Source organism: Trachemys scripta, chromosome 7 (genome assembly GCF_013100865.1).
Source record: "Trachemys scripta elegans isolate TJP31775 chromosome 7, CAS_Tse_1.0, whole genome shotgun sequence".
NCBI lineage: Eukaryota > Metazoa > Chordata > Testudines > Emydidae > Trachemys > Trachemys scripta.
The window spans coordinates 82,502,137-82,514,545 of NC_048304.1; the positions used below are offsets into that span (position 1 = coordinate 82,502,137).

The 12,409-nt window shown below is 41.1% G+C and overlaps 1 protein-coding gene across 2 annotated transcripts in view; it reads left to right on the plus strand.

Annotated features, from left to right (window-relative positions):
• TET1 (tet methylcytosine dioxygenase 1) overlaps positions 1-12,409 on the plus strand; it is a 152,509-nt gene that overhangs the window by 25,286 nt on the left and 114,814 nt on the right. The gene's annotated exons all lie outside the window — the stretch shown is intronic.

Here is a 12,409-nt window from a genome sequence, read left to right on the forward strand (position 1 = left end):
ACTTAAGTGTGAGAATTTTATTATTTATCTAAACATTTTTTCACCATTCATATATTTTCAAAAGCTTTGGTACATGAGGAATTTGGTAAAAGTACAATACATTAAAATGTAATTTTATAAATGTGGACGTTTTAAAATGAAATTTCACCTATTTCACTTATTGCATGGTAAATGGATCACAAGAAACTACACTTGTATAAAGAAATTATAACTTATTCAGTAATACAACATTAAATAAAATGCTCAGATTAAGGAAAGAACAGAGTTTTTGAATTGTATTTGACTTGCAAATGTGTCTAACCTCAGGGGTCTGTTTTAATGTGGAAGCAGTTGTGCATTTTAAAACACCTCTTGCATCTTTTATAACAGTAATTGTAGTGGCACAATAGCAGTAAAAGCTCCACCTTCCATTCATTAAATGAATTAATCAATTATAGAACTAATATGTTTCATTAAATCATAATCATGTGTTAATTTTTCATTTTATTAATTGCTTTTTGTAGCACAACATATATCAGAATTATAACTTGATTTCATTTTAGAAAATACGTGGTGAAAAATGTTTGATTGTAGTGTGAATTTTTTTCCTCTGTTGGTGACAATGATGTCTTTCCATAAATTAATTGTTGTTCAATTCTATAATAGTTGATATGACAAGTTACACCAATGTTGTCAAGGTGCAAAAAGAACAGAAGTCTGGCCTCTGTCAGAGGCAGCTACATTGTATTGAATATCTGCCCAGGGTAGGGCTTCACAGTATGTTTAAGATTTTATCTCATGTCCATTTGTCATTGTTTCTGATTTGGTGGCAGGTTGCTATAGAGCATGATGCTGTCTCTGTTGGCCCTTTTCTTTCTCACAGATTTATGCACAATTTTTCATCCTTGATTTTTAATGGAAAATCTTATTGATAATTTGAGGAAATATTTTCATGCATACTATATCATATGTTGGGCTTTGGACTGGAAAGTGCATTTCTGCTTCGATCTCTCCTCTGTTGAAGTGGTTGTACAGTTATTTCTCTCTGGTTTTATAGTGTACTTTGTGTCTTCTAGTTTTCACTCCTAGTGCATGGTTACTGAATCTGTATTTGGTAAGATTTGTTATTGGCTTATGTCAAGTAGTGTGTTTCTGGATGTGTTTGTCATTCTTCTAGAAGTACTGGATGTTGTTTTTCACTATATGTAATATGGAGCTGGACTCCCTTTATATCAGCTGCAATAAACTTTCCAAAATGAAATATACATCATGTACAGTCTGATACCCGATACTCTGGAATAGTAGTTTTTTCTGCCCCTCCTTTTTCAATTGATGGCTTTTGAAATGCCATAATAAACATTTCTGCAGTAACATGTATTGAATTATAACACCAAGCTTTTATTTAATGATTAATGGCAGATGTATGAATCCAGCAAGTGACACTTAAAATTAAATAATAATCTACTAGCATTTTAAGGAGTTTCCTTGCAATGTGATTTTGATTGTAGTGGTAATGTAAACTTCCTTTAAAGGAGAATTTGTAGCTTTCTTTGTTCTAAGGAAGAATATGATAGTTTGTGTTTCTAATTTTTCTTAAGGTATGTCTACACTGCCCATGTTACAGCGTTGCCGCAGCAGCGCTGTGACATGGGCAGTGTAGACACGCTTTATTGCTGGGGAGAGCTCTCCCGGCAAATTTTTTAAAAACCCACCCCAAAAGAGGGGTGGTAGTTTTATTGCTGGGAGCGCGGCTCCCAGCGAAAAGCACTGTCTATACTGCCGCTTTTCAGTGCTAAAACTTTTGTCTCTCAGGCGTGTGTTTTTTCACACCCCTGAATGACAAAAGTTTTAGCGCTAAAAGTGACAGTGTAGACACAGCCTTAGGGTATGTCTACACTACGAGAGTAGTTCGATTTTACTTAAAGCGAATTTGTGGAACCGATATTACAAAGTCGAATGTGTGTATCCACACTAAGGACAGTAATTCGACTTTGTGAGTCCACACTAACGGGGCAAGCGTCAACACTGGAAGCGGTGCACTGTGGGCAGCTATCCCACTGTTCCCCCAGTCCCCGCTGCCCATAGGAATTCTGGGTCGAGCCCCCAATGCCTGCTGGGGCAAAAAATGTGTCGAGGGTGGTTTTGGGTAACTGTCGTCATTCAGCCGTCACTCCCGCCCTCCCTCCGTGAAAGCGCCGGCGGGCAATCAGTTTGCGCACTTTTCTGGTGATTGACAGCGCAGATGCCACAGCACCACGAGCATGGAGCCCTCTGCGATCATTGCTGCAGTTATGGCCGTTGTCAACACCTCGCACCTTATCATCCACCTTTTTCAGAGGGAGATGCTGAGAAATCTGGCGAGGAGGCTATGGCAACGCGGTGAGGACATTAAGTCTGAGAGGGGCACAGACCTCTCGCAAAGCATGGGACCCCGCGCCGTGCACATCATTGTGGCAATGGGTCATGTTGATGCTGTGGAACGGCGATTCTGGGCCCGGGAAACAAGCACGGACTGGTGGGACCGCCTAGTGCTGCAGGTCTGGGATGAATCACAGTGGCTGCGAAACTTTCAGATGCGTAAGGGAACTTTCCTGGAACTTTGTGAGTTGCTGTCTCCTGCCCTGAAGCGCAAGGACACCCGGATGTGAGTAGCCCTGACTGTCCAGAAGCGAGTGGCCATAGCCCTCTGGAAGCTTGCAATGCCAGACAGCTACCGGTCAGTCGCGAACCAATTTGGAGTGGGCAAATCTACCGTGGGGGTTGCTGTGATGCAAATAGCCAACGCAATCGTTGAGCTACTGCTCTCAAAGGTAGTGACCCTGGGAAACGTGCAGGTGATCATAGATGGCTTCACTGCGATGGGATTCCCAAACTGCGGTGGGGTTATAGATAGAACTCACATACCTATCCTGGGACCGGACCAGCAGGCCAGCCAGTACATTAACAGAAAGGGCTACTTTTCAATGGTGCTGCACGCACTGGTGGACCATAGGGGACGTTTTACCAACATCAACGTCGGATGGCTGGGCAAGGTTCGTGCCGCTCGCGTTTTCAGGAACTCTGGTCTGTTTAGACGGCTGCAGGAAGGTATTTACTTCTCGGACCAGAAAATAATTGTGGGGGATGTGGAGATGCCTATAGTCATCCTCGGGGACCCAGCCTACCCGCCAATGCCCTGGCTCATGAAGCCCTATACAGGCGCCCTGGACACTGAAAAAGAACTCTTCAACTACCATCTGAGCAAGTGCAGAATGGTGGTGGAGTGTGCTTTTGGATGTCTCAAGGGGAGATGGAGAAGCTTACTGACTCGCTCTGATCTCAGCGAAACCAATATCCCCATTGTTATTGCAACTTGCTGTGTGCTCCACAATCTCTGTGAGAGCAAGGGGGAGACGTTTATGGCGGGGTGGGAGGTTGAGACAAATCGCCTGGCTGCTGATTACGCCCAGCCAGACAGCCGGGCGATTAGAAGAGCCCAGCCGGACGCGCTGTGCATCCGGGAAGCTTTGAAAGCTAGGTTCCAGAGTGAGCAGGGTAACCTGTGACTATTACGTTTGTTTAAACAGAAGCTGAACCTGCCCCCCTTTCTCTACCCAGTTAATGTTGACTATCCTCTCCAGTTACCTTCCCCCCCCCCAACACACTTTTAAAAATAAAATATATGAAACTTTTTTTTATTAACATCGTTTTCTTTATTAAGGATTTCATGGTAAAGTGTTGAAACTGGGACGCAGACTGTGGTGGGGAGCGGGTGTAGTGATGGAAAGGACGCTTCTAAACTCGAGGAATGACAGGCTCCTGCTCCTAGAGCGGTCCGCAGTGGTGGACTGGTCGTTTCAACGGAGCCTGCCACCCCTTCTTTTCGGGACTCTGTTCGGGGGAGCTATGTCATTTTGTGGCGGGGGAGGGCGGTTACAGATCCCCTGCTGCGTGACTCTGTCATCCAGGCTAAGGACTGCTGCATAAGATCTGTAACCGCCCTCCCCTGCCACAAACTCACATAGCCCCCCTAAACAGAACATGAAAACCACCTCCCAGGCTGACCAGGGTGCCTAGTGACTGCAATGTGTGTGTGACCTTCTGCTGAACCTGCCTCCGTGTCTGTACCCTGTAAAGGTGACTGTCCTCTGCAATTACCAACCCCCTTCCCCCCGTTCAAACACACTCTTCTCTAAGAGAACATGACGGAAACAGTAATTAACAGAAACGTATTTTTTATTAACAACTACACAGTTAGGGGATGAAACTGGGACGGGGGCTTGGGTGAGGTGCTTTTGGAGTGAAGGAAAGGACTTATCAAATCTTTGGGAATGAGAGCCTTCTGCTACTTGAGCAGTCTGCAGGGGTGGAGTGACTGTTTTCACGGCCCCTGCTACCCCTCCTTCTTGGGACTTTGGGTGAGGGGGGTATGGGACTTTGTGGTGGGGGAGGGCGGTTAGAGATAGAATGCAGCGGGGCTCTGTCCTCCTGCCTCTGGTCCTGCAGAACATCTACAAGGCGCCAGAGCGTGTCCGTTTGCTCCCTCATTAGTCCAAGCAGCGTTTGAGTCGCCTGCTGGTCTTCCTGCCGCCACCGGTCCTCCCGTTCGCTGTGTGATCGCTGGTATTGCGACATGTTCTCCCTCCACTGGGTCTGCTGTGCCGCCTCGGCTCGGGAGCAGCCCATAAGTTCCGAGAACATCTCGTCCCGTGTCCTTTTCTTTCGTCGCCTGATCTGCGCCAGCCTCTGGGAGTGGGATGCCGGGGTAGCTCAGGAGACACTCGCAGCTGTGGGATGGGAAAAAGGGAGTGAATTCCTCACAAAGATACAGTTTTACGAACAGTGAATATAGTCTTTCTCTGTGAACAAGACCACGCACAGTACCTATCACATGCACACTCAGTACAAGGTCGAATTTTCGGCCTTCCCATTGAGTGCCTGGGGTCTTGCTGTACAGATCACACAAGCGGGGCCGGACAACGGAATTCGGCTAGCAAGTGGACATGGTAAGCCGTAGACTTTTGGCTGCTGAAAGCTTAATTTATAGCAGTGCCCTCCTTTCACGTTCAAAGCAATGCCCCTAGCGTTGGCCAGTTCCTGCTGCCGGCAATCCGGCCAACATGAACTCTGCCCCTGTCCCACCCCCCTCGCGGCTGTCCCCGGGAAAGATCCCTGCATGCTGCCCCTGTCCCGCCTCCACCATGTGGCTGTAAACCGCCGGTTACAATTATGTAAAGGAACAGGCAATCAGTCCCAATACTAACATTCCCCTAATTCAAAGCAGGTCACCATGAGTGATATCACTCTGATGAGGATTTCGGAGACAGAAAAAGACCGCATGCTGCATGAATGCCAGCGAACACCAGGGCCGTATGCCGCCATGCTTTGCGAGGCAATGATCCCGGAGTACTTGCTGCTAGCCTGGAGCGGAAAAGTTTCCTACCATAAAGGACGCAATAAGGCCGCTCTCCCCAGGAACCTGATGCAAAGGCTTTCACAATACCTCCAGGAGAGCTTTGTGGAGATGTCCCAGGAGGATTTCTGCTCTATCCCCATACATATTGACAGAATTTTCCAGTAGCTGCACTGGCAAGGACTAAAAACTAAAGCGCCTAGGGCAAACTAATCATGAAAAAAACATTGTTAAGATACCATTCCTATTCTGTTCAAAATAAATGTTTAAAACACTTACCTACTGATGTTTCCCCTGATTCACGGTCCGGGTTACCGCCTTGGGAGAGTTGGTAGGGGATCTCCGTGAGAGTGATGAAGAGATCCTGGCTGTCGGGGAAATCAGCGTTGAAAGCGCTGTCGACTGCCTCGTCCTCATCTCCTTCCTCATCTTCCCCGTCCGCGAACATCTCCGAGGAAGCGGCTGTCGACAATACCCCATCGTCAGAGTCCACGGACAGTGGTGGGGTAGTGGTGGCGACCGCACCTAGAATGGAATGCAGTGCCTCATAGAAACGGCACGTCTGGGGCTGGGATCCGGAGCGTCCGTTTGACTCTTTGGTCTTCTGGTACCCTTGTCTCAGCTCCTTGATTTTCACGCGGCACTGCGTTGCATCTCGGCTGTATCCTCTCTCCGTCATGGCTTTTGAGATCTTCTCGTAGATCTTCGCATTCCGTTTTTTCAATCACAACTCCGAAAGCACGGACTCATCGCCCCACACAGCGATCAGATCCAAGACTTCCCGATCAGTCCATGCTGGGGCCCTCTTTCTATTCTGCGATTGCTTGGCCATCTCTGCTGGAGAGCTCTGCATCGTTGTCAGTGCTGCTGAGCTTGCCACAATGTCCAAACAGGAAATGAAATTCAAACTGGCCAGACAGGAAAAGGAATTCAAATTTTCCCGGGGCTTTTCCTGTGTGGCTGGTGGCTGGTCAGAGCATCCGAGCTTGGACTGCTGTCCAGAGTGTCAACAAAGTGGTGCACTGTGGGATAGCTCCCGGAGCTATTAGCATTGAATTCTATCCACACCTAGCCTAATTCGACATGGCCATGTCAAATTTAGCGCTACTCCCCTCGTTGGGGAGGAGTACAGAAATCGATTTAAAGAGACCTCTGTGTCGAAATAAATAGCTTCGTTGTGTGGACGGGCGCAGGGTTAATTTGAGTTAACGCTGCTAAATTCAACATAACCTCCTAGTGTAGACCAGGCCTTAGATCTTAATGAAAGGTAGTTCTTGTAAATATAATTACATGTATGTTTAAGAAAAATATGGATTAATCAATTAAATATATCTTTCAGATTTAAGTTGTTGGGACTATCACTTTTCTTAATAACAGTACCCTATCTGGTAGAAAATAAATGTCTCAAAATAGGAAAATATTTGCTTGCTGGAAATAGTTTGCACTGCTATAAGCATTAACCTCACATATGGTAATATTGTTACACTACTGTAGATTTTGTTTACTTTGATGAATTTACTATTTTGTACCTTATTGCTACCATTTTGTTATCATATAAAGTCACTTCAAAATTATTTTTTTTGACACTAACATTCTATTATTATTTTCATAATTGTACAGATGTGTGAATAAAAATCTAAATGCTCTGACTGTAAATTCTAGGAAACAAACACTAATTGAAGGCAAAAGTAATGTGTGTTTGTGGGAATAGCTGTTTAAAACCAAAGAGAGAGTATTTATAATTTCACTTGCAAACATTTCATGATGTCTTCCTACTGAAGCAAATACCTTTTGCATTTTGTTTCTGGTACATAAATGGAAAACCTATGCAAGAGCACCTATTACTTGTTGCGGTACCTGGTAGGTGTTGAGGCACTCATTTACATTTTCAACAAATAGAGAGGTGAGAGAGTGTTTTTTTTTTCCTTTTACCTATTTAATGGTATTTCTCACCCACTTTGTGTATAATGCACCCTGTTTCACAGTGAGGAAATGTTTACAATCACACTTTAGTAAAATGAAAGCACAGATCAGAAGAAACAAACATTGAATATGGCATCAGATTGTCAGAGAGAACTGCTATTATCAATACAGCTAGAAGTGGAACAGTCAGGAACCCATGCACAGAACAACAGCTGATGAAGAAGTACAATCCGTGGTCTTGTCACTAGGTTCCACAATGCCAAGGTTACCTTTTGAATGGCCGCAGAAGTTTTCTACGTTGATGGAGATAATAAAGGAAGAGCCTATGAGAGGGATCCAGAATTCATACAAGAGTCAACAATAATATAAACACTGCTAAGTGAGTATTACAACTGCATGCATGTACTTTGTGATTTGGGTTTGTTTATAAACACCCTAAGTATACTCCATGTGTGCCAGAAAAGGGAGAACCAGTGATTGCTGAATTCTGTAAAAATCAGTTCAATCTAAGCTAAGCAAAAAGCAAGCGATGATTAAATACTTAGTACTTTTGGTTTATTTGTATCAAATACTATAAACGTCACATTTCAATGAATGATGCAAATATATATTTTAACACACTTGTACAAAATGGCTCATTCCTTCCCTATGCATGCATGCATAAGTCCCTGTGTGTCTACATAGGACCAGTTTGCAAATATGAAGATGTCAAGGCTTCTATTAGTCTTGGTCACAGTGCAACAGCTATGTTGCTTTAAGAAAACCCACATGATACACATTTCTGAGATATAAATGTTAACAGAAGACAAGAAAAGCAGCTGCTAATGAATGTGATCATGCTTTTAGTGATCTTGGATTGAACTAGTCTTAAGCCATTTATTCCAACTTGTGATATATGATATGTTTTTAATGAAGAACGTCTGCCAGAATACAGAGCTGGAAATAATTCATTTTTATTACTTTTTTTTTTTAAAGATATCAACAACTTGATGTATGGAGCCCCACTGTAATGGAATCTTACAGAGGAGGAAGATAGAATGATGCTACACATGTTGGATATAATACTATCCTGAAAATTACTATCTCACATTTTGTGTTTTTAAAGGGACACTCTCAACTTAAAATCTAGCCAATTAAAAAAATATTAGTGAAATTTTCTACTACACCTCCCTTTAAATCTCTCAGCCAGTTTTTGTGGTTTTAAAAAAAGTAGTTTTGCTCTGTTTTTATTGTGTGAATGTCACACAAATAAAAGGGGAAAAATAATTGAGTATGTAAGGTGAAGGAGCAAAACTAACAATCTACAAAGTGTTTTAAAATGCACAAATTAAAGAAATGGGAAGGGGGAAACTCTTCCTCTAAGATCTTCCATTTATAGTAAACTAGTTGTTGTTTGTAACAATAATAGGTAACAAATTTTCATACAGTGTGTTATTTTTAAGTTGATAGTGTTCTATAATTTTATGGGTTAATTTTTCCCCTCCCTTTCCGCTGGTGCTACTCAGTTGAAGCCAGTGGGATTGTACTGGTATAACTCAGGCCCTGATCCTGCTAACAGTTATACATGTGAGTAATTTTACATCTATGAACAGCCCAACTGAACCACAAACACAGATCCTTTCACCGGTAGTGTCCCGTTTACTTCAGTGGTGTTTTGTAAGGATGCAAAAGTCCATGATATTAGGTCACATTGCAGGGTTAAAGCTGCAAACATTGCATGATTTTAGAAGAATAAACATTCTGAAAGATACTTTTAAAATTTCATAGAAAATGTTGTCGTGATTCTGAAATGGAGTTTGACTTTTAGAATTAAATAAAAAGTAAGCTAATTTGCTGAAAGGAAATTTACAAGAAATATACGTCCAGGCATGGGGAAAGGTTAAAGCTTAATTCACAATTCATGTATCATTAGAAATTCTTAATGAAATTATGTTACAAAATAAACTTAATCTTTTTAACTCAAATAACTGTATTGTTAATGTTGTCTGCACTCATTATTGAATGTTCAATAAAAATGATTGATTCTCTTTTACTTAGCTTGTAAAATATATGTATTAAGGTTCCTGAAACAGAAAAGCATTTAAAATTTCTTTTCAAATTTCAAAAGTGAGGTGTAAATTTTTATATAGCTTTAAATCCATAAACACAAACTTATCCATTAAAAATAGACAAGCTTCTGAACATTATTTTTGGAATTTATTAATCTTTTAAACTAATATTATTGTATTGACTAAGAAGGCCATTTATTGCCTTCACTAGCTGACCTGGGATGCAGTCAAAGGCAAAACTCTCATTTACTTCAGTGGGACCAGATTTCATGTCTGGTGTTTGTTTTATTCCTTAAATATTGTATGGAGTTAGTGTATTCAGTGACAGAATATACCAAAGATTTGATCCTGCAGTTATTACTCAGGCAAAGTTTCCATCACTTCATTAAGAGTCTTGCCTGTGTCAAGGCTTCAGGATTTAAATCAATCACTAATGCAGGATATTTAACCCATACAGAGAGGCTTTTACTAAGTAAATTCTTTTTTCATAGCATCATAGGACTGGAAGGGACCTTGAGAGGTCATCTAGTCCAGTCTCCTGCACTCATGGCAGGACTAAGTATTATCTAGACCATTCCAGACAGGTGTTTGTCTAACCTGCTCTTAAAAATCTACAGTGATGGAGATTCCACAACCTCCCTAGGCAAATTATTCCAGTGCTTAACCACCCTGACAGTTAGGAAGTTTTTCCTAATGTCCAACCTAAACATCCACTGCTTCAATTTAAGCCCATTGCTTCTTGTCCTATCCTCAGAGATTAAGAAGAACAAATTTTCTTCCTCCTCCTTGTAACAACCTTTTATGTACTTGAAAATTGTTATCATGTCCCCTCTCAGTTTTCTCTTTTCCAGACTAAACAAACCTGATTTTTTTATAGGCCATGTTTTCTAGACCTTTAATCATTTTTGTTGTTCATCTCTGGACTTTCTCCAATTTATCCATATCTTTCCTGAAATGTGGCGCCCAGAACTGGACACAATACTCCAGTTGAGGCCTAATCAGTGCGGAGTAGAGCAGAAGAATTACTTCTCGTGTCTTGCGTACAACACTCCTGGTAATACATCCCAGAATGATGTTCGCTTTTTTTGCAACAGTGTTACACAGTTAACTCAGATTTCGCTTGTGGTCCACTATGATCCCCAGCTCCCTTTCTGCAACATTCCTTCCAAGGCAGTCATTTCCCATTTTGTAATATACAAATCCATAGAAGTATCTCAAAGCAAAATACAATAAATATTAAAGTACTGTGTATGGTATAGCTAAAGAAATTAAGTGGAATCACTTTTTATTAGGTTTAACAGTCCAGGCTTAAAAGCTATTCACCTACCCTTGCCATCATGCTTTAACATTTTTTGGGGAAAAAAAATTAAATGATAGAATTTTCAGTGCTTGTTCAATGGTCAGTAGTCTGTGTCACATCATGGATAGCTGATTATGAACAAATATACATATTGCTGTTTCATTTCTGGTGTTTGTCTTGTTATATTTAATCAACATTGTCCAGTTAAACGTGGCCCAAAGTTTAGTTTTTGTAAAATAAAATTTTCAAGGAACCTATGATTAAAAGAAAAGTTTCTATGAATCCAAAAAAGTTTAATTTTTATTCAAATAAGCATTGTCCTGTACTCTTGCAGCCTGAACTTTACAGCATTGTTCTTGTGTATAAAAACGTTACGAGTGAAACTTGTTAAAAAGAAAAGTGAAAGTCCCAGCAGAGTGTAATAGAAAATGGAAACAGCATGAATAGTGTGCTAGCTGCTTTAGAGAGATAAAAGAATACACAGTTCATATTTCAAAGATCTTTCAATCTAAATTGACAAAATACAGATGAAAGATGTTGGGAAGTGCTGCAACACACAAGGTAGGTGATTGGTGACACACACCTTGTCAGTCCCATGCTATTTTTTTCATCTAAAGTATCTATAGTCAACCTTTTGATTTATCTGTCACTGACTTGTTTGTTCCTTACTGAAACTGTAACAGTGCCCTCATTTTAACCTTTTAAAAACAGGACTAGAGCATTGCTACCGGTATAAACAGAATTTGTTTAGGCCTAGAAAAGGGTGTGTATTTGAGATCTCTTTTTCATGACATAAAACAAGTTCTCTCAAGTCTGCAGATAAACATGCTTAATATGTATTGTCTGTGTCTGAAGTAGATTGGAGCCAAGTACATTATTGGAGTGCAACAAGTAATAAATAATAAAATTAGTGGCAGAACAGAAAAACAAAAAGTAATGTAACCAGATTCAAAAGTATTTGGATTAAGGAACTAGATGGCTCACTGTTTTGATAGCAGAAGGTAGAATAGGTTACTTCTAAGTCACCAGTTCAAATCTAAGATGTACTGATAGTGAATGAAAATTGCTTATAGCTCGTGCCAGTTTGGTGGACTATAACTATATATAGTGAATTGTGGCATCTGTTCCTAGTGAACACAGATCCACAATATGCTGATTATCCTACCTAATGACATGCTTTTTAGTATTCTTGGTAGATAAGACAAACAGTGTATTCATATGCTATTGTGATGGACACTGTATAAATATGTAGACAGAGAAACTAGCTTGAATGGATGGATACAGAGACTGAACTTCTCTCGCCTCTAGAGATAATCACTCCAAATTTGAGTTAAAGAATATTAGGAGGGTAATGTGAAGAAATGCACATTGCTACTGATCATACCATTTCTTTTATGGATTAACAGAGCACTACATTTTCCGGTGTTATCAGCATCACTTTTATTTCACTACATTTCAGTTTAGAAAACATGCTAAAATGTATTAAAAAACAGTAGTAAAAAGAAGACAAGATACTAGGTTGCATTAGCATCTCTTACAGTAGAAATACAGTTCTATGCTCAGCTTCTCTTTTATCCTTGTCCTGAGGTGTGTGTTGGGACTGTTCTCCCTGAGGCTTCTCTAACCTGGCAGGGAAGTCACCTATCTACTTACTATAGCAACGGGTCTGATGGAAATAATTTTAAAGCTCAGTGCATATTTTTATTCATAATCAAATACAAGTTTTCTCCTTACTGCAGTTGCCTTTGAGGGCAATAATTTAGAGTC